A 22713-nucleotide genomic window follows, 5' to 3' on the forward strand; every position below is an offset into this window, starting at 1 on the left:
ACGCAAAAGGTCCTCTGTTCGAAACCGAGCAGAAACAGTGGTTGGATTCTGACAGAAAATTTAAACTTTTTGCCACGCTAGGTGGTAGCAGCGCTCCTTTCCTTTATATGCTTTTTAATAAGCGTGCACCTAAACATTTATGTCTGCCACCTGAAGATGTGTTTCCGTAGTGTAGTGGTTATCACGTTCGCCTCACACGCGAAAGGTCCCCAGTTCGAAACTGGGCGGAAACTGTGTGTGGTTTTCGCAAAAATTTCGTATGCGATTTTCTGTTGAGCAGGTCAGTACACTTGCAGGGATGTTTGTTGTTTAATCTCTTTAGAAAAGGACAAAAATAAAACAAATGACCATTGAGGTTTCCTGTACAGTAATATAAAATGTTCGTTCTGCCAACAAAATTAGCAGCTTTTTGCCATGTTAAAAACACTGGGCAGTCTATAGTTTCAGTCGCTTTTGAACAAGCGTACGCTAGAAGAGGTGGGAATGAGATCCAAACCAATTTTCTGTAGTGTAGTGGTTATCACGTTCGCTTTACACGCGAAAGGTCCTCAGTTCAAAATTGGGTGGAAACAAGTGGAGGCATGTTAAATATAAATGCTGCAATTCGCTACAAAACCCTTACTTTTAAGACAGGTGAAGGCCATCGTACCAAGGAGCTGTAGGCAGACTGCCATGCCGAATGACACTAGGTGGGTGCCGTCCAAATTAAGTTTCCGTAGTGTAGTGGTTATCACGTTTGCTTTACACGCAAAAGGTCCTCAGTTCAAAACTGGGCTGAAACAAGTGGATGCATTTTAAATATAAATGCTACAAAACCCTTACTTTTGAGACAGGTGAAGGCCATCGTACCAAGGAGCTGTAGGCAGACTGCCATGCAGAATGACCTCTGTTCTGTTGTTTGTGGAATTTACAGACTGTCACACTGCTTGCAGAGCAGATTATGGGAAGGAGCCATCTTCTAAAAAGCATATGCACCGCATCAATAGGTTTTGTAGTGTAGTGGTCATCACGTTCGCCTAACACGCGAAAGGTCCTCGGTTCGAAACCGAGTAGAAACAGTGGTTGGATTCTGACAGAAAATTTAAACTGTTTGCCACACTAGGTGGTAGCAGCGCTCATTTCCATTATATGCTTTTTAATAAGCGTGCAACTAAAGATTTATGTCTGCAAACTGAGGACTTGTTTTTGTAGTGTAGTGGTTATCACGTTTGCCTCACACGCGAAAGGTCCCCAGTTCGAAACTGGGCGGAAACTGTGAGTGTTTTTTGCAAAAATTTCGTATGCGATTTTCTGTTGAGCAGGTCAGTACACTTGCAGGGATGTTTGTGGTTTAATCTCTTTAGAAAAGGACAAAAATAAAACAAATGACCATTGAGGTTTCCTGTGAAGTAATATAAAATGTTCGGTCTGCCAACAAAATTAGCAGCTTTTTGCCATGTTAAAAACACTGGGCAGTCTATAGTTTCAGTCGCTTTTGAACAAGCGTGCGCTAGAAGAGGTGGGAATGAGATGCAAACCAAGTTTCCGTAGTGTAGTGGTTATCACGTTCGCTTTACAAGCGAAAGGTCCTCAGTTCAAAATTGGGTGGAAACAAGTGGAGGCATGTTAAATATAAATGCTGCAATTCACTTCAAAACCCTTACTTTTAAGACAGGTGAAGACCATCGTAACAAGGAGCTGTAGGCAGACTGCCATGCCGAATGACACTAGGTGGGTGCCGAATGACCTCTGTTCTGTTGTTTGTGGAATTTACAGACTGTCACACTGCTTGCAGGGCAGATTATGGGAACGAGCCATCTTCTAAAAAGCACAAATAGGTTTCTGTAGTTTAGTGGTCATCATATTCGCCTAACACGCGAAAGGTCCTCTGTTCGAAACCGAGCAGAAACAGTGGTTGGATTCTGACAGAAAATGTAAACTCTTTGCCACACTAGGTGGGTGCAGCGCTCATTTCCTTTATATGCTTTTTAATAAGCGTGCGCCTAAAGATTTAGGTCTGCAACCTGAAGATGTGTTTGTAGTGTAGTGGTTATCACGTTCGCCTCCCACGCGAAAAGTCCCCAGTTTGAAACTGGACGGAAACTGTGGGTAATTTTTGCAAAAATTTCGTATGCGATTTTCTGTTGAGCAGGTCAGTACACTTGAAGGGATGTTTGTTGTTTAATCTCTTTAGAAAAGGACAAAAATAAAACAAATGAACATTGAGGTTTCCTGTACAGTAATATAAAATGTTCGGTCTGCCAACAAAATTAGCAGCTTTTTGCCATGTTAAAAACACTGGGCAGTCTATAGTTTCAGTCGCTTTTGAACAAGCGTACGCTAGAAGAGGTGGGAATGAGATCCAAACCAAGTTTCAGTAGTGTAGTGGTTATCACGTTCGCTTTACACGCGAAAGGTCCTCAGTTCAAAATTGGGTGGAAACAAGTGGAGGCATGTTAAATATAAATGCTGCAATTCGCTACAAAACCCTTACTTTTAAGACAGGTGAAGGCCATCGTACCAAGGAGCTGTAGGCAGACTGCCATGCCGAATGACACTAGGTGGGTACCGTCCAAATCAAGTTTCCGTAGTGTAGTGGTTATCACGTTTGCTTTACACGCAAAATGTCCTCAGTTCAAAACTGGGCGGAAACAAGTGGATGCATTTTAAATATAAATGCTACAAAACCCTTACTTTTGAGACAGGTGAAGGCCATCGTACCAAGGAGCTGTAGGCAGACTGCCATGCCGAATGACCTCTGTTCTGTTGTTTGTGGAATTCACAGACTGTCACACTGCTTGCAGAGCAGATTATGGGAAGGAGCCATCTTCTAAAAAGCACATGCCATGATATCACGTTCGCTTTACACGCAAAGGTCTTCAGTTCAAAACTGGGTGGAAACAAGTGGAGGCATGTTAAATATAAATGCTGCAATTCGATACAAAACCCTTACTTTTGAGACAGGTGAAGGCCATCGTACCAAGGAGCTGTAGGCAGACTGCCATGCCGAATGACCTCTGTTCTGTTGTTTGTGGAATTTACAGACTGTCACACTAGTAGTTATAACCATTCGGCTTATGTCAAAATGATTTATGACCCTATGATTGACAGGTGGGCGGGGCTAACCTTTGACCTTCCGGAGGGTGTTCCGGAGGTCCTTTGATGTAGGGATTAACCTTTGACCTTCCGGAGGGGTTGTTCCGGAGGTCGCTTAATTTAGGGATTAACCTTTGACCTATCGATCGATCAAGTTGACAGTTGTCTTTACCCTATTGACCTTTGTATGATATATGAAGTTGCCAGTTGTCTTTGCCAGTTGTCTTTGCCCCATTGATTTTGACCTATTGACCCCGGGGGGAAATAACTTCTTGGTGTGGGAAATCCCCTCCGTGTCGGGGTGAGAAAATAATTTTTCTAATGTCGCATATAGATTAGAATAGATTAGAATTACAAATGTAAAATCATCTTACCGTTTCACTATGGTGAAGAATTTGATTAAAGTTGACAGTCTCCGCACTGTGTGTGTGTGCGTCTGTCTGTGAGTGTGTGCGTGTCATCCGATATCCTGGCATTCCTGAGCACGCTATATAAATAGGGACTGTGTGTTGTAGCCAGACCAGAAAGAGAACCATGAGCTACATGAGCATGGATGGTTCATCCTCCCCTAAAACCCCAGAGATGGCGCTGACCAGCAAGATGATGGAAAGTCTGACTATGGCACCGAGAAAGGCCATTGGACACGTCCGTTTGACAAACTTTCTCCATGAAACTTCGGAATGGACTCAAGCTGAATATATGATGTGTAGTAACCGTGTATTCGGGTACAAATTTCATAAACCCTCACGAATTGTTATACTCTACACCGCCGACGGCGTGGGTGAGTTTCAGCCTGGGGAAGATCCGTGTGTTGTATTTCCTGAAAAAGACTGGACTCTATTTTACACGTTTGTCTGGAAGGATCTGCACGACATCGGCGAAGAGCCTTTGTACACTGCCGAGTGGGACGGTGTAAGCCCAAACACCCGGTACCGTGTGGTAGGTGACCATACTAAAAAGAAGCCGAATGATTCTGTCTACATATTCTGCTGTAAAGACAAGACAAAGCTAGACAGCACTCGATCAGGAGTTATCCGGCCTAACGAGCATCACGATCTGTACGAAATGCAATTTGTGTTCAATTGGTGCGATCTGAATCTGCTGACTAGTGTTTTTTCAGCCATCAACAAAATGTTCAAATGGTGTGACCTGCACGACGGATACAACAAAATCAAAGTGCAGCTGTTCCACCCCGAGAGATGCGCGCGCAGCAGTTCGTTTACTAAGCCATCCACGCCCATTCACTACAGTCATCCTAAAGCTCGACTGTCAGACCCTCCCAAGCGTCTTTATAAACCGTGGTTAAAATTCTAGAACGTTCCGCCCTCTTCTACAACCTCATAAATTCCAGCGACCAGACCCTCCCGAGCAAACACATATAAACCATGGCTGAAGACGGAGGTCCAGAACCCACACACGTGTGCAGCTGCGGTATCTCTTTCGGCAGCATTCTCGACCCTGACGATAGCGTGATCGACCATATTCTGACCGACGACGCCGGACCATCGGGTCTCCACAAAGACTGGCCCCCGGCCAAAACTACCAGACGTCGCATAGCCTTGGCACCGTGCTTTGAAAACGACTGGGCTCAGACTAAAACTACCAAACGTCGCTTAGACTGGGATTTGGAGATCGAGTGCGACTGCGCTTGCACTAAACCTTCACCACCATCCAACAAAAAGCTTGGATCTCACAACCTGACTTACGAGTCCGACGGACGCAACGACCCCGATGCTAAACCCAATTTAGATGCTACAGACGGATGTTTCAGCGACGTTGGATTCAAAATCATAAAAGCAGCGGTCGTGGTGCTGTTGCAACATCTCATTGGTGATAAGCTCAAGGAGGAATGTGAGGGGTGTGCGATTGATCATCCTAGCCAGCTGCAGCATTCCTGCCTGTTTGACCCTCCCAACTACTTCTTCGACACACACTTTGATGAACTGTCAGGCAAGCTGTTTAAACCCAATTTTCATACCATCATTACTATTATCCTCAACCGGTGTGGGTTAAAATCTCGACCCCACCGTATTCAAGGAACAGTCGGGGGTATTCTGCATGAATTAAAAGACGAACCATTCATCACAGCCAAGCTAGAAGAAATCAGGGGGAGACTTCTGGACAAACCCTGCAAGGAGATCATCTACGACGTCGTTGATCTCTGGGAAGGTCTCTCCATCGTGAATGGGGAGTGACCAAACCTCCTCCGACATGGGCGTTGTGGGGAGTATAACACACTTTATAGCATCCATGTTTAAAGATCATTACAAAGACCAGATCATCGGTCTTATGAACAAGATTATTGAGGACGCATCCGATTCCCCGTTTGAAATTTTACGTGATGATGACGACAGTACACGTGAGACCAATCTCAAGAAAATGATGATAAATGTAAGAGGTCTGGGTCGTAACAATACATGGTGCTCTATGATCTCCGCATGTCTTGACGATGACGAACAAGTATTCTATGTGATAAAACAGGTTCTCGATTGGCTGTACGGTTCACAGTCTGACATCGGTGTCTATGATACGTTATCCATGTTCACGTTTGTAGTTGATGTATGTATCCATTTGGTCAAAAAGTCAAAGGGGTTAGACACTGATGATGAGGAGATGGTCGAACGTCCATTGATTAACAACGTCGACCAAATTATTGAACTGTTTACCGATTATGTCCTAAACAGAAACATGTTTGTGTTCCGCGACTTTTTATTCTGGCTAGATTGTGATTAGACTGTTGTATTATATCCGTTTTACTTAGACTGTAACGTCATTATATCCATTTTTTTACTATGTTGTATTATATTCATTTTAACCTTGAGTGTGCATGTAGCATGATTATATCCATTTTTACTTAATGTTTGTTGTATTATATTCATTTTTTTTACCTAGCGTGTACAGACATGTCATTATAACCATTTTTACTTAGCCTGTATATTCTGTAACGTCATTATATCCATATTTTTTTAATAAAAGATTGATTCAAATCATCCGTACCTCTCATTCTTTCACAGCGGGTGAAACATCATCATCATCATGTCCGAGCTCATGAAAAAGGCTTATTATACACCGTCCAACCCAGGTTCTTTAGGGGGTAAAAAACGATTAAAATATGCCGTCTTAAAAGATAGCGGAGTCCGCCTAAGCGATAAACAGGTTTCAGAATGGCTGGCTGGTGAGGATGCTTACACATTACACAAAACAGCGCCGATAAAATACAAACGAAATAGGGTGGTTGTATACGGAATCGATACTCAGTTCCAGGCTGATCTGGTCGACATGACCGCTTATGCCAAGGATAATGACGGTCATAAATATCTGCTGACCTGCGTGGACGTTTTCACCAAACACGCGTGGACCAGGGTGTTGAAGAATAAGAGCGGGGTTGAGGTTACCAAAGCGTTCGAGTCTATACTCGAAGAGGGGCGTGTCCCACAGAAATTGCAGACGGATCAGGGGAAGGAATTTTTTAACAAACATTTTCAAAATCTCATGAAAAAGCATGACATTAATCATTTCGCTACCGCCACCGATTTGAAAGCCAGCGTCGTTGAACGATTTAATAGAACGTTAAAAAGTCGCATGTGGAGATTTTTAACGGCTACCAATTCACGACGATACATAGATGTTTTACAGGACATTATTCAAGGGTATGGGTAAATGGACAGTCCATTTTTAGGCTAATTATGCATAATTGATAGCTTTGATGTACATCAGTGTGTTGTATTGTGGCCCCTGTCTAGTGTACATTAGTTTTTACCTAATAAAACCATTGTAATTATGAAATATGACCTATTAATGCATTGCCCATGGACAGCCTATTTGGACCCCGTCAAATAAGTTACAGGTGGGCCCTTACTTTGCCCACCTGTAACTTATTCGACAGGGTCCAAATAGGCTGTTCATGAACAGTCCATATTTAGGCTAATTATGCATAATTAATAGCTTTACTGTACATCAGTGTGTTGTATTGTGTTCCCTTGTGTGGTGTACAGTAGGTTTCACCTCATAAAACCACTGTAATTATGAAATATGACCTGTTAATGCATTGACCACGGACAGCCTATTTGGACCCCGTCAAATAAGTTGCAGGTGGGACTTCACCACATGTGATGAAATCGCCTAATCATTACGGGGATTCACCCGCTGAAAATGTCTAAGTTAAAAACAGCATCCCACTTGTAGCTTATTCGATAGGGTCCAAATAGGCTGTTCATGGACAGTCCATATTTAGGCTAATTATGCATAATTAATAGCTTTAATGTACATCAGTGTGTTGTATTGTGTCCCCTGTGTGGTGTACAGTAGGTTTCACCTCATAAAACCACTGTAATTATGAAATATGACCTGTTAATGCATTGACCACGGACAGCCTATTTGGACCCCGTCAAATAAGTTACAGGTGGGCCCTTACTTTGCCCACCTGTAACTTATTTGACAGAGTCCCTGTAAGCTGTCCCTGGACATGCCATTTTAAGTCTAATAATGCATAGTTCTTCTGATGGGACACATAGGCCATTCGTGGCCACACAGGCGGTCAGTGGGATGAATAGGCCGTTCGTGGTCACATAGGTGCACAGTGGGATGAATAGGCTGTTCGTGGTCACTTAGATTGGCCGTGGACAGACGGGCCGTTCGTGGTCAAACAGGCTGTCAGTGGGACGAATAGGCTGTCCGTGGTCACTGGGCGGGGCCACGGGCCGTCACTTAGATTGGCCGTGGACGGACGGGCCGTTCGTGGTCAAGCAGGCTGTCAGGCTGCGTCGAATCGACTGAGGGCGGTCGGCGAGTCACCCCCTGTGGCCGACGCCCGTAGCCCGGCACCGTCGGCCGGTCCCCCAAAAATCACCTACGGGGCGTCGCGCAGGGGTCCACTAACCTCCTACCACGGACTACCTTTTAAGCTGTCCGCGGACCCCTTCCCTAACCCGGTGGCCTAAAGGGCGTAAGGGTTTTGTAGCGAATTGCATCATTTATATTTAACATGCCTCCACTTGTTCCCACCCAGTTTTGAACTGAGGACCTGTCGGATGTAAAGCGAACGTGATAACCACTACACTACAGAAACTTGATTTGGACGCCAGTCCCACCTCTTCTAGGGTACGCTTGTTCAAAAGCGACTGAAACTATAGACTGCCCAGTGTTTTAAACATGGCAAAAAGCTGCTAATTTTGTTGGCAGACCAAACATTTTTTATTACTGTACAGGAAACCTCAACGGTCATTTGTTTTATTTTTGACAGAAAATGTGCCTGCATCCCTGCAAGTGTACTGACCTGCTCAACAGAAAATCGCATATGAAATTTTTGCAAGAACCACCCACATTTTCCGCCCAGTTTCGAACTGGGGACTTTTCGCGTGTGAGGCGAACGTGATAACCACTACACTACAAACACGTCTTCAGGTTGCTGACATAAATCTTTAGGTGCACAATTATTAAAAAGCATATAAAGGAAATGAGCGCTTCATCCACCTAGCGTGGCAAACAGTTTAAATTTTCTGTCAGAATCCAACCACTGTTTCTGCTCAGTTTCGAACCGAGGACCTTTCGCGTGTTAGGCGATCGTGATGACCACTACACTACAGAAACCTATTGATGGAGCATGTAGTTTTTAGAAGATGGCTCCTTCCCATAATCTGCTCTGCAAGCAGTGTGACAGTTTGTAAATTCCACAAACAACAGAACAGAGGTTATTCGGCATGGCAATCTGCCTACAGCTCCTTGGTACGATAGCCTTCACCTGTCTCAAAAGTAAGGGTTTTGTAGCGAATTGCAGCATTTATATTTAACATGCCTCCACTTGTTTCCACCCAGTTTTGAACTGAGGACCTGTCACGTGTAAAGCCAACGTGATAACCACTACACTACGTAAACTTGATTTGGACGTCAGTCCCACCTCTTCTAGGGTACGCTTGTTCAAAAGCGACTGAAACTATAGACTGCCCAGTTTTTTAAACAATGGCAAAAAGCTGCTAATTTTGTTGGCAGACCAAACATTTTTTATTACTATACAGGAAACCTCAATGGTCATTTGTTTTATTTTTGTCCTTTTCTAAAGAGATTAAACCACAAACATCCCTGCAAGTGTACTGACCTGCTCAACAGAAAATCGCATACGAAATTTTTGCAAAAACCACCCAAAGTTTCCGCCCAGTTTCGAACTGGGGACCTTTCGCGTGTGAGGCGAACGTGATAACCACTACACTACGGAAACACGTCTTCAGGTGGCAGACATAAATCTTTAGGTCCACGCTTATTAAAAAGCATATAAAGGAAATGAGCGCTGCTACTACCTAGCGTTGCAAGCAGTTAAAAATTTCTGTCAGAATCCAACCACTGTTTCTGCTCGGTTTCGAACCGAGGACCTTTCGCGTGTTAGGCGAACGTGATGAACACTACACTACAGAAACCTATTGATGAGGCACATGTGCTTTTTAGAAGATGGCTTCTTCCCATAATCTGCTCTGCAAGCAGTGTGACAGTCTGTGAATTCCACAAACAACAGAACAGAGGTCATTCGGCATGGCAGTCTGCCTACAGCTCCTTGGTACGATGGCCTTCACCTGTCTCAAAAGTAAGGGTTTTGTAGCGAATTGCAGCATTTATATTTAAAATGCATCCACTTGTTTCCGCCCAGTTTTGAACTGAGGACCTTTCGCGTGTAAAGCAAACGTGATAACCACTACACTACGGAAACTTGATTTGAACATCAGTCCCACAGCTTCTAGGGTACGCTTGTTCAAAACCGACTGGAACTATAGACTGCCCAGTGTTTTTAACATGGCAAAAAGCTGCTAATTTTGTTGGCAGACCGAACATTTTATATTACTGTACAGGAAACTTAAATGGTCATTTATTTTATTTTTGTCCTTTTCTAAGAGATTAAACCACAAACATCCCTGCAAGTGTACTGACCTGCTCAACAGAAAATCGCATACGAAATTTTTGCAAAAATCACCCACAGTTTCCACCCAGTTTCGAACTGGGGACTTTTCGCGTGTGAGGCGAACGTGATAACCACTACACTACAAACACGTCTTCAGGTAGCAGACATAAATCTTTAGGTGCACGCTTATTAAAAAGCATATAAAGGAAATGAGCGCTGCACCCACCTAGCGTGGCAAAGAGTTTAAATTTTCTGTCAGAATCCAACCACTGTTTCTGCTCGGTTTACGAACCGAGGACCTTTCGCGTGTTAGGCGAATGTGATGACCACTACACTACAGAAACCTATTGACGAGACGAATGTGCTTTTTAGAAGATGGCTCCTTCCCATAATCTGTCCTGCAAGCAGTGTGACAGTCTGTAAATTCCACAAACAACAGAACAGAGGTCATTCGGCACCCACCTAGTGTCATTCGGCATGGCAGTCTGCCTACAGCTCCTTGGTATGATGGCCTTCACCTGTCTTAAAAGTAAGGGTTTTGTAGCGAATTGCAGCATTTATATTTAACATGCCTCCACTTGTTTCCACCCAATTTTGAACTGAGGACCTTTCGCCTGTAAAGCGAACGTGATAACCACTACACTACGGAAACTTGGTTTGGATCTCATTCCAACCTCTTCTAGCGTACGCTTGTTCAAAAGCGACTGAAACTATAGACTGCCCAGTGTTTTTAACATGGCAAAAAGCTGCTAATTTTGTTGGCAGACCGAACAGTTTATATTACTGTTTAGGAAACCTCAATGGTCATTTGTTTTATTTTTGTCCTTTTTTAAAGAGATTAAACTACAAACATCCCTGCAAGTGTACTGACCTGCTCAACAGAAAATCGCATACGAAATTTTTGCAAAAAACACCCACAGTTTCGAACTGGGGACCATTCGCGTGTGAGGCAAACGTGATAACCACTTCACTACGGAAACAAGTCTTCAGGCTGCAGACATAAATCTTTAGGTGCACGCTTATTAAAAGCATATAAAGGAAATGAGCGCTGCACCCACCTAGTGTGGCAAACAGTTTAAATTTTCTGTCAGAATCCAACCACATTTTCTGCTCGGTTTCGAACCGAAGACCTTTCGCGTGTTAGGCGAACGTGATGACCACTACACTACAGAAACCTATTGATGAGGTGCAAGTGCTTTTTAGAAGATGGCTCCTTCCCATAATCTGCTCTGCAAGCAGTGTGACAGTCTGTAAATTCCACAAACAACAGAACAGAGGTCATTCGGCATGGCAGTCTGACTACAGCTCCTTGGTACGATGGCCTTCACCTGTCTCAAAAGTAAGGGTATTGTAGCGAATTGCAGCATTTATATTTAAAATGCATCCACTTGTTTCCGCCCAGTTTTGAACTGAGGACCTTTCATGTGTAAAGCAAATGTGATAACCACTACACTACGGAAACTTGATTTGGACGTCAGTCCCACCGCTTCTAGGGTACGCTTGTTCAAAAGCGACTGAAACTATAGACTGCCCAGTGTTTTTAACATGGCAAAAAGCTGCTAATTTTGTTGGCAGACCGAACATTTTATATTACTGTACAGGAAACCTCAATGGTCATTTGTTTTATTTTTATCTTTTTCTAAGAGATTAAACCACAAACATCCCTGCAAGTGTACTGACCTGCTCAACAGAAAATCGCATACGAAATTTTTGCAAAAACCACCCACTGTTTCCGCCCAGTTTCGAACTGGGGACCTTTCGCGTGTGAAGCGAACGTGATAACCTCTACACTACGGAAACACGTCTTCAGGTGGCAGACATAAATGTTTAGGTGCACGCTTGTTAAAAAGCGTATAAAGGAAATGAGCGCTACACTCACCTAGCGTGGCAAACAGTATACATTTTCTGTCAGAACCCAACCACTGTTTCTGCTCGGTTTGTATCGAATTGCAGCATTTATATTTAACATGCCTCCACTTGTTTCCGCCCAGTTTTGAACTGAAGACCTTTGCGTGTAAAACGAACGTGATATCATGGTATGTGCTTTTTAGTAGATGGCTCCTTCCCATAATCTGCTCTGCAAGTAATGTGACAGTCTGTGAATTCCACAAACAACAGAACATAGGTCATTCGGCATGGCAGTCTGCCTACAGCTCCTTGGTATGATGGCCTTCACCTGTCTCAAAAGTAAGGGTTTTGTAGCGAATTGCAGCATTTATATTTAAAATGCATCCACTTGTTTCCGCCCAGTTTTGAACTGAGGACCTTTCGCGTGTAAAGCAAACGTGATAACCACTACACTACGGAAACTTGATTTGCAAGTCAGTCCCACCGCTTCTAGGGTACGCTTGTTCAAAAGCGACTGAAACTATAGACTGCCCAGTGTTTTTAACATGGCAAAAAGCTGCTAGCGGCAGACTGAACATCTTATATTACTGTACAGGAAACCTCAAAACCTTTTATATTACTGTACAGGAAACCTCAATGGTCATTTGTATTATTTTTGTCCTTTTCTAAAGAGATTAAACCACAAACATCCCTGCAAGTGTACTGACCTGCTCAACAGAAAATCGCATACGAACTTTTTGCAAAAACCACCCACAGTTTCCGCACAGTTTCGAACTGGGGACCTTTCGCGTGTGAGGCGAACGTCATAACCACTACACTACAGAAACACGTCTTCTGGTTGCAGACATAAATCTTTAGGTGCACGCTTATTAAAAAGCATATAAAGGAAATGACCTCTGCACCCACCTAGCGTGGCAAACAGTTAAAATTTTCTGTCAGAATGCAACCACTGTTTCTGCTCGGTTTGGAACCGAGGACCTTTCGCGTGTTAGGCGAACGTGATGACCACTACACTACAGAAACCTATTGATGAGGCACATGTGCTTTTTAGAAGATGGCTCCTTCCTATAATCTGCTCTGCAAGCAGTGTGACAGTCTGTGAATTCCACAAACAACAGAACAGTGGTCATTCGGCATGGCAGTCTGCCTACAGCTCCTTGGTACGATGGCCTTCACCTGTCTCAAAAGCAAGGGTTTTGTAGCGATTTGGAGCATTACATTTAAAATGCCTCCACTTGTTTCCGCCCAGTTTTGAACTGAGGACCTTTCGCGTGTAAAGCAAACGTGATAACCACTACACTACGGAAACTTGATTTGGACATTAGTCCCACCGCTTCTAGGATACGCTTGTTCAAAAGCGACTGAAACTATAGACTGCCCAGTGTTTTTAACATGGCAAAATGCTGCTAATTTTGTTGGCAGACCGAACATTTTATATTACTGTACAGGAAACCTCAATGGTCATTTGTTTTATTTTTGTCCTTTTCTAAAGAGATTAAACCACAAATATCCCTGCAAGTGTACTGACCTGCTCAACAGAAAATCGCATACGAAATTTTTGCAAAAACCACACACAGTTTCCACCCAGTTTCGAACTGGGGACCTTTCGCGGGTGAGGCGAACGTGATAACCACTACACTACGGAAACACGTCTTCAGGTTGCAGATATAAATCTTTAGGTGCACGCTTATTAAAAAGAATATAAAGGAAATGATCGCTGCACCCACCTAGAGTGGCAAACAGTTTAAATTTTCTGTCAGAATCCAACCACTGTTTCTGCTCGGTTTCGAACCGAGGACCTTTCGCGTGTTAGGCGAACGTGATGAACACTACACTACAGAAACCTACTGATGGAGAATGTGCTTTTTAGAAGATGCCTCCTTCCCATAATCTGCTCTTCAAGCAGTGTGACAGTTTGTAAATTCCACAAACAACAGAACAGAGGTTATTCGGCATGGCAATCTGCCTACAGCTCCTTGGTACGATGGCCTTCACCTGTCTCAAAAGTAAGGGTTTTGTAGCGAATTGCAGCATTTATATTTAACATGCCTCCACTTGTTTCCACCCAGTTTTGAACTGAGGACCTGTCACGTGTAAAGCGAACGTGATAACCACTACACTACGGAAACTTGATTTGGACATCAGTCCCACCTCTTCTAGGATACGCTTGTTCAAAAGCGACTGAAACTATAGACTGCCCAGTGTTTTAAACATGGCAAAAAGCTGCTAATTTTGTTGGCAGACCAAACATTTTTTATTACTGTACAGGAAACCTCAACGGTCATTTGTTTTATTTTGACAGAAAATGTGCCTGCATCCCTGCAAGTGTACTGACCTGCTCAACAGAAAATCGCATATGAAATTTTTGCAAAAACCACCCACAGTTTCCGCCCAGTTTCGAACTGGGGACCTTTCGCGTGTGAGGCGAACGTGATAACCACTACACTACGGAAACACGTCTTCAGGTGGCAGACATAAATCTTTAGGTGCACGCTTATAAAAAAGCATATAAAGGAAATGATCGCTGCACCCACCTAGAGTGGCAAACAGTTTAAATTTTCTGTCAGAATCCAACCACTGTATCTGCTCGGTTTCGAACCGAGGACCTTTCACGTGTTAGGCGAACGTGATGACCACTACACTACAGAAACCTATTGATGAGGCGCATGTGCTTTTTAGAAGATGGCTCTGTTCCCATAATCTGCTCTGCAAGCAGTGTGCCAGGTTGTAAATTCCACAAACAACAGAACAGAGGTCATTCGGCATGGCAGTCTGCCTACAGCTCCTTGGTACGATGATAAAAAATCTGATAAAAAATCACAAAGCCCATAATAAGAGCAACAAAAGAGATGAGAAACGGGGAAAAGAACAAGAGGTATTAAATTTATTTAAAGAAAAGGGAGCACAATTGATAAAAGAACTTAGAAAGAGAGTAGGGAAAAAAGAAAGCATAATAGAGACCCCAACCCCATATGCACCATCCTATGACTTGACTGGTAAACAGCTCCCACTAGTGACTGGAACAGTGGCTATAAAAGGCAAAGTGAATTTTGAAAATGAGAAGGAAGAAGAAATAAAGGTGAATCAGGACTGTAGAGGAGCAGACATGAGTGACCCTCTAATTTTATCAAGATGGGATGCTGTGAGCCGTGAGGGGAGTCAGGGAAGTGCCTTAGACCTCAAACACCTGATTGACGCTCATGGAAGCCCTGCATTGTCTAACCAACAGACCAACAGAGACTTCGGAAACATCAAAGACGAAGATCTAATTCAGCCAGCCCACACAGGGAATACAAGCATGTGTCTGGAACCCTCCTTTTAGAAGAAGCACCCCCAAGCGAACCACACTGGAGGAGCGGAGACAATTTGAGAGAGATACCAGCACGCAAACTGAGTCCATATAAAGATGAAGAGGAACAACTGGAAGAAGATCCCTTACAATGCCCCATCCTGATCAAAGGACATCAAGGACAGTACGTGCCATGGGCAGGACAAGATCTGGAGGGACTGATAGCCCGCCTCCCTGACCTACATGAAGGGGCTGGCAAATGGATCAGACTGCTGGAAGAAGAGACAATGGGAAAGATACTAGCCAGTGGAGATGTCAAGGCCCTGCTGGCAAAGAGCGTTGGAGGTGCAAAGACTAATGAAATCCTTAAAGCCTCTGGACTTGGAGCTGCAGTCAATTCGACCAGGATGGATGCCACACCATTGGACAGGCATAGAGCTGCACTATGGCGGGCTCTTCGAGAACATTATCAAACTCAGATGGATCCGAAGATGCTGAAAGGGGAACCAACAGGAGATGAGGAAAATCCAATCACCTATGTTCAAAGACAGTCAAGAAAGTGGAAGCAAGAGCTGGAGAGATACCCTGAACGGGATCCAGTGATAACAGCACTGTTCAGATCCTCCATAATTGACGCCATGCCTCCCTCTGTAAAAGCCAAGCTGGAGGATGTGGTCGGGTTGGCCTCAAAGACATCAAAGGAGTTCAGTGACCATGTGGCTCACGCAGTGGAACAGTACAGGAAGAATAAACTAAAGCTGAAGAATCAAGAAAGAGAGCTTCAAAGAAAATTGACTCAGCTACAACTGGATGAACTGATTAACAAGAAGAAGAAAGTACAGGCTGCAGTAAAGGAAGTTGAAGATCAGTCTGCAGTGATGGCTGCTGTGAACATACCAAGTCAAGCGCCACAAGTCATACAGCAAGCTCCAGTCAACATGGGTCAGAATGTGCCAGTCAACGTGGGAAAACCCATAACAACCGAATGCACCTATCGTGATCTATCTTCCTGAACAACAAGACAACAGAAACAGAGCAATGTCAGCACCAGGAAGGGGAAGAGGAAGAGGAAGGACATATAGCAACCAACAGAGGAACATGGATCAACCTGGACACACCAAGAGAAATTGCCCAGTGAACCCATGGCCACAAGATGAGATGCAAGGCCAGATGCAACAACCTTGGCAGCAGAGATCCTTGAATCAGCAACACCAAGTATCAGGGCCAGTCAACCCATGGCGTGGCCCAGACCAAGGTTACTAGGGGTGCCCAGAGAATCCTACGGGGAGGAGTCAGCTGCCAATGCTGACCAAGAACCTATGCTGCGGGTTAAAATAGAGGACAAGATAATACCCATTATGCTTGACACAGGGGCAACATTCACATGGTTGAGCCAAAATTATGCCTCTCACCTACCCAGGTCTGGAAAATACGTCAACACAGTGAGATTTTCGGGACTGACACAGCTAATTCCAATGACAGCCCCTGTCAGCATAAAAGTCAAAGACTCTGAAATAAAGATTCCAATACTAGTGTCTGACCAAACGCCAGTCAACTTGTTGGGTAGGGATGCTATATGCAAATTGAACTTACAGATATGGTGCTCTCCTGAAGGGATATATATATATATATATAAAAATACAGGTATAAAACAGATGTTAGTAATGGGTGGAGCTGAGCAACAAGAACAATAGACAAAAATATTTTGGATAGGGAATATAGATTGGGTAGTAGGGGACACACTTGAAAAATGGGGAAGATACAGTATATAAAAGAGCTACTTCAGAAACCAGTTTCCCCAGAAACCGAATTCCATTGTACAATGAGATATGATCCCCTTAGAGATCCAAAAATGGAAAAAGAGTGGTTAGGAGGAACTAAAGGACAGACTGTGTGTCTGACTTCAAATTACATAATTGTAGGACCAGAGAGAGCAGCGTTACAAATTGAACACTGTGAATTCACTAATACTTGGTTTAGAGTAGATGATTCAGTACCACATGTTACATTATTTATAAATGAGGGGGGTCAAGCACAAGATCTAGGCCCAATGATGTTAAAGGTAGAAGGAAAGCTTTGGTAAGCCACTGATAACCCTTTCATTTTTCAAACAAAATATATGACATATCTCAAAATCATCTGCACAACCAAAATGGTAGGGATTCCAAAATTGATAGTTGAGACAGTAGAGAAAAGCGAACTGAAGTCTAGAATGGACGAACTTATCTCAGAGATGGAACAACAAGTGCCTGTACAGTTATGGTCAAAACATGACACAGATGTTGGCCTAGTTAGATCAGCAAACCCCATTAGAATTGCAACTAAACCAGGAGTTCAATTACCAAGAAAGCAACAATACCCATTAAAGCGTGAAGCAGTGGAAGGGATAAAGGCAACAATTGATGGATTGGTTGAGGCAGAAGTACTGATTGAGACAATCAGTTATTGTAATACCCCAATTTTACCAGTTGAAAAAGCCAACAAGTCAAAGTGGAGGTTAGTGCATGACCTAAGAGCAGTTAATGAAGTAGTTGAAGATTGGCCAGCGGAGGTTCCAAATCTGCATACGCTTTTGACAAATGTTCCACCTGCTGCTAATTATTTCACTGTGATTGACCTCTGCTCTGCATTTTTCAGCGTTCCATTAGCAGAAGAAAGCAGACACCTTTTTTCCTTCACTTACCAAGGTAAACAGTATACACTAGAATGCCTCAAGGATTTAAACACTATTTACACTCATCATAAGACTGCTGAATTATTAGAACAAGGACGATTTGTTTTGACACAGGCCAGATGCTTAGCATATTCTACATTGACAACTTATCCTGATATCACGATAAAGCGATGTACCACAACAAATCCAGCTAATTTTGTCCCGCTGGAGGGGGAAGGAACACCTAGTGAGTGTGTTTCTGTCTCTCTAGCTTTTACTCGTCTGAGACCAGATTTGGAATCAACACCAATTGTTGATCCAGACGTAGATTATTTTGTGGATGGCTCATGTTTTAGAGACCACTTAGGTAACCATGCTGGCTTTGCTGTTGTACAAAAAGATGGAGACAATTTTACCCCTGTGATAAGTCAACATTGTGAGCAACCTTGCTCCGCACAATTGGCTAAACTGAAAGCACTTACTGAAGCTTGCATATTGGCTAAAAACAAAGCAGCCAACATTTATACTGATTCTGCATATTTTACCCCTGTGATAAGTCAACATTGTGAGCAACCTTGCTCAGCACAATTGGCTAAACTAAAAGCACTAACTGAAGCTTGCATATTGGCTAAAAACAAAGCAGCCAACATTTATACTGATTCTGCATATGCCCACGGCGTATGTCACTTATTTGGTGCGGTGTGGAAGCAAAGAGGATTTAAAAAGAGTGATGGAACCGCAATTCAACATGGAGACCAAATTACTAAATTGATTACAGCTATGATGTTTCCTACAAAATTGGCCATAATTAAATGCCAGGCCCATAAGAAAGAAAATGACTTTGTCATCAAAGGCAACATTGCAGCTGATATGCATGGAAAACAAGCCTCTGGATGCCAATTAGCTGTAATGGCACCCTAAGTCCTGATCCAGCCTCTCCCCACAGTAGAAAGTATTGCCCAAATGCAGTCCAGAGCAACACCACCTGAAATATATTTATGGCAGCAAAGGGGGGCGACAAGAGATGCAAACAACATATGGAGATCACATGAAGGCCACATGATAGCCCCCACCCCATTGTAAGAGTAAAAAGATACATGTTGGTTATCATAGACAGGTTACAGCCAAGAGGGATACCACATGAGTTTAAAGCTAGAGACAAGGCAGCAGCAGGACTTGAATCAATATTTGTATGGATAACGCCAAATACGAATATGGAATGGATTAATTACATATATTACAATCAGCATATATTATAATACAGATCAAGCACTTGTTGCCTTAGGTCACCAACTTAAATACACTAGCAGAATGACATGGCAAAACATACAAGCCCTGAACTGGTTACTGGCAGAAAAAGGATGTCTAAGTATGTCTAATGTTTGGATCTGATTGTTGTACCTTCATCCCAAATAACACAGTCCCAGATGGATCATTTACTAAGGCTGTGAAGAAGTTGAAGGCCCTAAGACAAGAGGTTTCTGCGAATACGGAGAGAGACAGAAATTTGGGATACTGGTTTGATTCCATATTTGGATCATGGAAAGAATGGCTTATTGAAGTGAAAGTGAAAGTGACACGTGATGGCCAAGTATGGTAAACCATACTTGGAATTTTACCCCTGCATTTAACCCATCCAAGTAAGTGCACACACATTAGGAGCAGAGTAGTGAGTAGTGAACACACACACACTGCAAACGTGAATACACACACCCGGAGCAGCAGGCAGCCTTGAGTGGCACCCGGGGTGCGATTGGGGGTTAGGTGCCTTGCTCAAGGACACCTCAGTCATATTCCTGCCGGTACTGGAATCGAACCAGCAACCTTTGGGGCAGTCCAACTCTGTTACCATTAGGCCATGACTGCCCCTTATTAAGGTGGGAATAATAATAGCAGTGACTATTGGTGTTTTCTTTTTGCTGTTCTGCTGTGTTGTGCCTTTTCTCAGATCCATGCTGGCTAGTGCAGCTGCAAAACAAATGATCAATGTGTCAGTGAAACCATCAGGCATTGACATTGGATGCACCAACTCAGGAGTATATCCAATTGGCCCAGGCTTGGACGAACTGGATGACTTCCTTTGAGAGGTTGGATGAAGAAGCAAGGAATAAGGGTACCTTATTACTTTTGATTTTGATAATATTTTTACTCTGTTTTTGACAAGATAGGGAGATAGCCCCACTGTGTATTTTGATTCGGGGATAAAACTAGTTAGAACAATTAGAGCATGGGTAGAGTAGGAAGTTAGTTAGAGTGTTACTATTTACACTTTAAATATATTCCTGTAACAAGTCAAGAAATTTAGAACTTACATGCATTAGACCATTGGAACATGTATATAGTTATAAGTGCAAAAGAGGAATTATTTGCAAGCGCGGTCATCGTCTGTTGAAGAAACACGAGCTGACTCAACTGGTGGTTTAAAAACCCGCTGTCTGCTCTAACACCAGATAGCGCCCCTGGCTGGACTGGGGCACCTCTGGCAACGATGGAGCAACCCAGATAGCACTCCAGGCCACCGGAAGCGCCTGCTCAGTTCCTCTGGCAACGTGGGACAGCTGCTGGAATTCAAGTTCATACACTGTGATTGTGTTATTGAATGTTTGATAACCTGAAGTAATGCATCCCCTTAAACTGATGATGTGATAGGAAGGTGAGATCTTTTACTCCACTCTAGCCAATTGGGGGTGGAGATGTTTGGTCTTACTATTCCTCCAGAGTGTACCCTTATGATGAAGGTTTATTGATAAAGTTGGATGGTCTAGTTCGGCCATTTTTGATAGGTAATACAGAAAGAGATCTATTCATGAGGACACACCCTGGGTAAGAACGGTTTGAAGGTGGGACTAGAGAGAGTCCCAAAGGGGGGATGTGTTGGGGAATTTCATTTGTCTCATACATGGGTCTGAATATAAAATGCTGTAATGCTGGAGAAAACCAGGCCTAAAGATATGAGATGAACAGAAAACTAGGCCTGAGGGGAGGAGATGAACAGAAAACTAGGCCAAAAGGCAGGTTAGGTAAGGACAGGAGAAGAAACTGGGTGAAAGGGCATGGAAAAGTACCTGAAAATCATGTATAAAGCCATTTTTAAAAGATACGAATGCGCAAAGAAGGTTGCCTCAATTAAAAAATAAAATAACGATGCAGGTGTTTTTAATCATGGTGACAGGTCAAGGAGGAGCAAGTAGAAAAAGATAACTGTATGAGCGCTAATTGGACACTTAACGATAAGAAAAAGGTATAAGACCTGAGCACTGGGCCCTTGTGAAGTCAGATGAGTGGCCGTCATCTCACTTTGTTGAACTGCTCAATAAAGTTATTCTTCTGAGACCTGAAACTTCGACTCTGAAAGATTTCTTCTGAGACCTGAACCAGACTTTGAAGACTTGAACCAAAGATCGAGAATTTGCCACAACAATAACCACTACACTACGGAAACTTGATTTGGACGTCAGTCCCACCTCTTCTAGGGTACGCTTGTTCAAAAGCAACTGAAATTATAGACTGCCCAGTGTTTTTAACATGGCAAAAAGCTGCTAATTTTGTTGGCAGACCAAATATTTTTTATTACTGTGTAGGAAACCTCAATGGTCATTTGTTTTAGTTTTGTCCTTTTCTAAAGAGATTAAACCACAAACATCCCTGCAAGTGTACTGACCTGCTCAACAGAAAATCGCATACGAAATTTTTGCAAAAACCACCCACAGTTTCCACCCAGTTTCGAACTGGGGACCGTTCGCGTGTGAAGCGAAAGTGATAACCACTACACTACAGAAACACATCTGGCTGCAGACATAAATCTTTAGGTGCACGCTTATTAAAAAGCATATAAAGGAAATAAGCGCTGCACCCACCTAGCGTGGCAAACAGTTTAAATTTTCTGTCAGAATCCAACCACTGTTTCTGCTCGGTTTCAAACCCCCCGCACCTTTTGCGTGTTAGGCGAACGTGATGACCACTACACTACAGAAACCTATTTATGGAGCATGTGCTTTTTAGAAGATGGCTCCTTCCCATAATCTGCTCTGCAAGCAGTGTGACAGTCTGTGAATTCCACAAACAACAGAACAGAGGTCATTCGGCATGGCAGTCTGCCTACAGCTCCTTGGTACGATGGCCTTCACCTGTCTCAAAAGTAAAGGTTTTGTAGCGAATTGCAGCATTTATATTTAACATGCCTCCACTTGTTTCCGCCCAGTTTTGAACTGAGGACCTTTCGCGTGTAAGGCGAACGTGATAACCACAACACTACGGAAACTTGATTTACATGTCAGTCCCACCTCTTCTACGGTATGCTTGTTCAAAAGCGACTGAAACTATAGACTGCCCAGTGTTTTTAACATGGCAAAAAGCTGCAAATTTTTTTGTCCGACCAAACATCTTTTATTACTGTACAGGAAACCTCAATGGTCATTTGTTTTATTATTGTCCTTTTCTAAAGAGATTAAACCACAAACATCCCTGCAAGTGTACTGACCTGCTCAACCGAAAATCGCATATGAAATTTTTTCCAAAACCACCCACAGTTTCCGCCCATTTTCGAACTGGGGACCTTTCGCGTGTGAGGCGAACGTGATAACCACTACACTACGGAAACACGTCGTCAGGTTGCAGACATAAATCTTTAGGTGCACGCTTATTAAAAAGCATATAAAGGAAATAAGCGCTGCACCCACCTAGCGTGGCAAACAGTTTAAATTTTCTGTCAGAATCAAACCGCTGTTTCTGCTCGGTTTCGAACCGAGGACCTTTCGCGTGTTAGGCGAACGTGATGACCACTACACAACAGAAACCTATTGATGAGGCACATGTGCTTTTTAGAAGATGGCTCCTTCCCATAATCTGCACTGCAAGCAGTGTGATAGTCTGTAAATTCCACAAACAACAGAACAGAGGTCATTCGGCATGGCAGTCTGCCTACAGCTCCTTGTCAAAAGTAAGGGAAATTAGGTAGTTCAT

The 22713-nt window shown here is 43.3% G+C and overlaps 21 non-coding genes across 21 annotated transcripts; 5 read left to right on the forward strand and 16 right to left on the reverse strand.

Moving 5' to 3' along the window:
* The first annotated feature begins 160 nt into the window (after positions 1 to 160).
* trnav-cac (transfer RNA valine (anticodon CAC)) lies at positions 161 to 233 on the forward strand. The gene has a single exon. It is a non-coding gene; the product is annotated as a tRNA-Val (tRNA).
* Positions 234 to 709: 476 nt separating this feature from the next.
* Positions 710 to 782, forward strand: trnav-uac (transfer RNA valine (anticodon UAC)). Its single transcript has one exon. It is a non-coding gene; the product is annotated as a tRNA-Val (tRNA).
* Positions 783 to 1181: 399 nt separating this feature from the next.
* On the forward strand, positions 1182 to 1254 carry trnav-cac (transfer RNA valine (anticodon CAC)). Its single transcript has one exon. It is a non-coding gene; the product is annotated as a tRNA-Val (tRNA).
* Positions 1255 to 1520: 266 nt separating this feature from the next.
* On the forward strand, positions 1521 to 1593 carry trnav-uac (transfer RNA valine (anticodon UAC)). The gene has a single exon. It is a non-coding gene; the product is annotated as a tRNA-Val (tRNA).
* A 967-nt stretch (positions 1594 to 2560) lies between these two features.
* trnav-uac (transfer RNA valine (anticodon UAC)) lies at positions 2561 to 2633 on the forward strand. Its single transcript has one exon. It is a non-coding gene; the product is annotated as a tRNA-Val (tRNA).
* Positions 2634 to 9216: 6583 nt separating this feature from the next.
* Positions 9217 to 9289, reverse strand: trnav-cac (transfer RNA valine (anticodon CAC)). Its single transcript has one exon. It is a non-coding gene; the product is annotated as a tRNA-Val (tRNA).
* Positions 9290 to 9412: 123 nt separating this feature from the next.
* trnav-aac (transfer RNA valine (anticodon AAC)) lies at positions 9413 to 9485 on the reverse strand. Its single transcript has one exon. It is a non-coding gene; the product is annotated as a tRNA-Val (tRNA).
* Positions 9486 to 9699: 214 nt separating this feature from the next.
* On the reverse strand, positions 9700 to 9772 carry trnav-uac (transfer RNA valine (anticodon UAC)). The gene has a single exon. It is a non-coding gene; the product is annotated as a tRNA-Val (tRNA).
* Positions 9773 to 10231: 459 nt separating this feature from the next.
* trnav-aac (transfer RNA valine (anticodon AAC)) lies at positions 10232 to 10305 on the reverse strand. Its single transcript has one exon. It is a non-coding gene; the product is annotated as a tRNA-Val (tRNA).
* A 1383-nt stretch (positions 10306 to 11688) lies between these two features.
* Positions 11689 to 11761, reverse strand: trnav-cac (transfer RNA valine (anticodon CAC)). Its single transcript has one exon. It is a non-coding gene; the product is annotated as a tRNA-Val (tRNA).
* A 437-nt stretch (positions 11762 to 12198) lies between these two features.
* trnav-uac (transfer RNA valine (anticodon UAC)) lies at positions 12199 to 12271 on the reverse strand. Its single transcript has one exon. It is a non-coding gene; the product is annotated as a tRNA-Val (tRNA).
* Positions 12272 to 12759: 488 nt separating this feature from the next.
* Positions 12760 to 12832, reverse strand: trnav-aac (transfer RNA valine (anticodon AAC)). The gene has a single exon. It is a non-coding gene; the product is annotated as a tRNA-Val (tRNA).
* Positions 12833 to 13045: 213 nt separating this feature from the next.
* trnav-uac (transfer RNA valine (anticodon UAC)) lies at positions 13046 to 13118 on the reverse strand. Its single transcript has one exon. It is a non-coding gene; the product is annotated as a tRNA-Val (tRNA).
* Positions 13119 to 13384: 266 nt separating this feature from the next.
* Positions 13385 to 13457, reverse strand: trnav-cac (transfer RNA valine (anticodon CAC)). Its single transcript has one exon. It is a non-coding gene; the product is annotated as a tRNA-Val (tRNA).
* A 123-nt stretch (positions 13458 to 13580) lies between these two features.
* Positions 13581 to 13653, reverse strand: trnav-aac (transfer RNA valine (anticodon AAC)). The gene has a single exon. It is a non-coding gene; the product is annotated as a tRNA-Val (tRNA).
* Positions 13654 to 14191: 538 nt separating this feature from the next.
* On the reverse strand, positions 14192 to 14264 carry trnav-cac (transfer RNA valine (anticodon CAC)). The gene has a single exon. It is a non-coding gene; the product is annotated as a tRNA-Val (tRNA).
* A 123-nt stretch (positions 14265 to 14387) lies between these two features.
* On the reverse strand, positions 14388 to 14460 carry trnav-aac (transfer RNA valine (anticodon AAC)). The gene has a single exon. It is a non-coding gene; the product is annotated as a tRNA-Val (tRNA).
* A 6999-nt stretch (positions 14461 to 21459) lies between these two features.
* Positions 21460 to 21532, reverse strand: trnav-cac (transfer RNA valine (anticodon CAC)). The gene has a single exon. It is a non-coding gene; the product is annotated as a tRNA-Val (tRNA).
* A 407-nt stretch (positions 21533 to 21939) lies between these two features.
* trnav-uac (transfer RNA valine (anticodon UAC)) lies at positions 21940 to 22012 on the reverse strand. Its single transcript has one exon. It is a non-coding gene; the product is annotated as a tRNA-Val (tRNA).
* A 266-nt stretch (positions 22013 to 22278) lies between these two features.
* On the reverse strand, positions 22279 to 22351 carry trnav-cac (transfer RNA valine (anticodon CAC)). The gene has a single exon. It is a non-coding gene; the product is annotated as a tRNA-Val (tRNA).
* Positions 22352 to 22474: 123 nt separating this feature from the next.
* trnav-aac (transfer RNA valine (anticodon AAC)) lies at positions 22475 to 22547 on the reverse strand. Its single transcript has one exon. It is a non-coding gene; the product is annotated as a tRNA-Val (tRNA).
* Positions 22548 to 22713: the final 166 nt, after the last annotated feature.

Source organism: Siphateles boraxobius, unplaced genomic scaffold, assembly GCF_051911475.1.
Source record: "Siphateles boraxobius isolate OS27281-9 unplaced genomic scaffold, OSU_SipBor_1 51, whole genome shotgun sequence".
NCBI classification, from domain to species: Eukaryota; Metazoa; Chordata; class Actinopteri; order Cypriniformes; family Leuciscidae; genus Siphateles; species Siphateles boraxobius.